The sequence below is a fragment of the Clarias gariepinus genome, chromosome 20 (assembly GCF_024256425.1).
Source record: "Clarias gariepinus isolate MV-2021 ecotype Netherlands chromosome 20, CGAR_prim_01v2, whole genome shotgun sequence".
NCBI lineage: Eukaryota > Metazoa > Chordata > Actinopteri > Siluriformes > Clariidae > Clarias > Clarias gariepinus.
In genome coordinates, this window is record NC_071119.1 from 9,647,396 (window position 1) to 9,651,217 (window position 3,822).

At 35.1% G+C, this 3,822-nt stretch overlaps 1 long non-coding RNA gene across 1 annotated transcript; it reads left to right on the forward strand.

Moving 5' to 3' along the window:
* Nucleotides 1–277: 277 nt before the first annotated feature.
* LOC128508511 (uncharacterized) lies at nucleotides 278–1,705 on the forward strand. The gene is made up of 3 exons (XR_008355923.1): nucleotides 278–460; nucleotides 1,289–1,335; nucleotides 1,451–1,705. It is a non-coding gene; the product is annotated as an uncharacterized LOC128508511 (long non-coding RNA).
* The last annotated feature ends 2,117 nt before the right edge of the window (nucleotides 1,706–3,822 follow it).

Consider the following 3,822-nt stretch of genomic DNA (forward strand, 5'->3'; position numbering starts at 1 on the left):
AAATTTCACAGTTATAAAAAAGTTATGTTACCTTAATAAAATCTCTAAAAGTCACATACATGATTGTTTGAGTTAGACAAATCAAAATAAATGCCTAAAAAAACAACTATTAATTTTGTCTTAAATTTACACTATAATTTAAGTTTACTTCACTGGTAAAAATCAGTATTTGACTAACTGAATTATATTTTTAACATGCACTTAATATTTTTTGATACATTTCAATCAAAATAACTGGTAATGGAGTAATTGTACTGATTAGTTTCAAGAACTACAATTATAAATTATTCCAACTCAATATTCTTTATTTTTAACAACAAAAACTTAAATAATTGAGTAAATTGCCCTGTGCAAGTGCTCATGGGAAGTCTGGTGTAACATCAGAGACAAGAAGGCTGTGAAGATGTGAGAATGGACATGAAGCACCTGGAACATTCTGGAACACTCCTTACAAATCCTGGTGAGGAAACAGCTAACACAAGTTACTGTAATAATGACTCTGTCTGCCTGCACACACAACTTTATAGTGTGTGAGTTACTGTTCTGAATCCTGTCACAGCCGAGCTCCAGAGCTAACGATAGCTAGCAACAGGCCAGTCCTGGGGTTCAGTGTGATTTAACTTGTTTGTTCCAACCACCAAACTGCTCAGCTAAAGCGCGTTTAATACAGACACTTAAACTCTGGTGTAAAAGGAGAGATTTAACACCGAGCAGCAGCGCGTGCATGTCCGGGTTTCTCGGTGTAAACGGCGGCGGTTGGGCCGCAATATTTGAATTTCTCCCGCCAAATGCAGTGATTTTGCGCAGCCTACCGCCACTGTGGAGAGGATATAAAACTAACATGTTCAAATAATTACCGCATGTGTACCGGTCCACCTCACACACTGAACCGCGAGTCTGCTCGGTCACTCCGACACTTTAAGGAGGAAACTCAGAACAAATCCGGTTTAAACAGCAGAAATGAGGTGCAGTGTCCGGGTTCTGGCAGTGTTTTATCTGTTACTGTATATAAGTATTTTTATCATGATTAAACACTGAGCACGCAGCAGCAGATGTTATAAAATTAATGTGCTAAGTACTGTACTAATAACTAAAGCTATGAAATATAAAGATTTAGTAAAAATACAACATTTCTCTCAGAATTAGAATTGGGAGAAAGTAATATGAAATTAAAATACTAAAGTGAAACATTATGTATGTTCTGATATGTAAGTAAAAGAACCTAAAACTGATTGATTTTGTGTGTTTGTGTGAAACATGTTATATATTTTTTATATCTCTTTCACAGCACCAACACCACTAATGAAGAGAAGTTGAATAGAGATAAAACAGGAGGTAAATATCAACTTTTTTTAAATGTTACAGAAGTATTAAATGTGTAACCATTGAATCAAAGATTACAGTAACAGTCACACTTGTACTTACTTGTATACTTTTGTTCCTTTTTTAGGTGCCAGCATTATGGGATGGCGGTGTAAGCTCTGCACATTTGTCGTATCATCAAAAGGAATTTCGATCATTACCGAGTGAAGCATGGTACTGTTGGTCATGGATATTTAGTGTCCTGTCTTCATTTAGACTGTCATTGCTTCTTTAAGACCTGAGAAGGTCTGCACACACATTTGTATGGATCCCACAGTTTGCAGGAAACTGAAGTGTGAAGGTGTGCAATCTTTCAGATGTAAAATCTCATTAGATTCTAATACAAAAGTCTACTTTCCACATGTTAACTGTATAATACTTGTGGCAGGAGTATTGTTTCTGAAACTGTTTACTAATAAGATAAATCCAGCTCTCTGTTTATGATCTTGTTACATGTCATTTGCATGTAAACCAGGTTGAGTTTAGACTTCATGTCTTGTCAAATTTGGCAAATAAATGTTTAATTAAAATGAAAATGTGTGTATTGTTTCTTTCATTCAGTTAAAATATTTAGTAAATGTAGCACATTTGTTTATTAAATAATAGTATAATTTTCAGTATCTTCTACCTTCCATTTCAATTATATCTACTTAATTATTTTACTTATTTTCACTTTTCATTAACTTCTGATTTTCATTACATTTACTCAATTTTGTACCTCATTGTACTAAATATAGTTATTCAGGTCTACTTAATTTTTTTTTACTGACTTGTACTCAATTCATGAAGTATATTTTACATGATTTTTATATTTTTTTTATATTTACTCAATATTTTTAAGTGTAAAAATGTTTCACCAAAACTAAAGTTACAGCTTTACCACTGACAGTTCCAGAGTACAAGCTTACTTTTAATATATGACGCTAATCTGAACCATACCAACTCTTTTGCACAGAAATGTCTGCAGGAACAACAGATCTGGGAACATTAAAGTCTTCAACTAGTTCATGTTACGTTTAGAATTACACTGATCTATAAAAGTGTGAATTACTGAATCTCCACATAGAAACCCTTTTTGCGTTGTTAAACTGTGTCTGGGTCTCGCTTTTTGTCCCTGGCATCAGGGTTGGGTTAGTCCCTCTTAATTAAATGTGCTGGTGCCAGTAAAGGAAGTTAGACATTACAAAGCGTCAAAACTGTCTACTTGTGGTCAAAGTGTGAAGACATTTAAGCTGCACATTCCAAAAGTCTAGCAGTTAAATGAAGAACAAAATAACATTGTTGTTTTATAATGGTGCATATTGCACAAATTAATCCTATTTTTGCTCCTTAAGATATAAAAAAACAAAACCTGTTAGTCTTTTCACCTGCTGCTTTTAAGATAAATTTATTTACAGCACTGTTGATTTCTGTCAAATTGAAATTATTATTATAATTATTTATAGAAGCTTTTCTGCAGCTTTAATGTGAGGTTGAAACACAAAAGAGCCAGTGATCTAAGATTAGTGTTAACCCCTGCTCTCTTTCACACATCAGTATGTAATAAAATAGCTCACAGCAACGGCATACAAGGATGTACATCACACATGGGCATTCTGTCTCACACATGGGTATACTAAAGATATTCATTTAATATTTACTTTGTAACTGAGAATTTTACTGTTGCCTGGTTTTTCCTGTTAACTTTGAAAGAACGAGAAAAGAAAATAACTTGTAAATGGAGCAATAAAGGTTTAAAAAGATTGTGTCATTTTATGAAAAAAAAACCCCACAAATTTCTGTGGAAAAAGAGGGGTACGCAGTGTGTGGCTAGTGTATGGTGGTAACAGTATGTCGTGTTAATGAAGTGATGAAGTCCTCAGGTGAACTCAGGTGTGCATGTGACAGGTTAAAATGTGTTTATATTTTGTTACAAATTATAGAGGCGCTGTAAATCTAGATAAGTGTCACAATTTGTCATAGCATTAGGCCTTGTTCACACGGGCGTTAAAATCGAGGGTTTTTCAAGCGCAGAGTGTTTTCTACACGTAGGAGTCAATGGGAGTGTTCACACGGGCTTTGGTGACGTGCATTTGTCCGGCTGCGCGTTTATACGGCATCAAAAAAACGTTGCATGCAGCTTTTTCTTGGCGTTCAAATCCCAAAGAATGCAAGGAAAACACTTCTAGTTCGTTTTCTTCATGTTCATTTTACGCTTCGGAGGACCGGATATATCCCATAATCCTACATGCTATACATAGGGAAATGCGGAAAAAGGCAAAATAAAATAAAATAAATTGTTGAAAAACATACGCGGAAATTTCATAAACCACAAAAAAAACTTCCTTTAATCCGACGTTGTGCAGTCAGAGAATGAACCCGGTAGCGGCGGGCTTTCATATCCAGTTCCCGACACTGCCCCCACAGGTTAACACACAAACTACAATTTGGGCTGCAGGCTGACGTTAGACAGAGACAAAC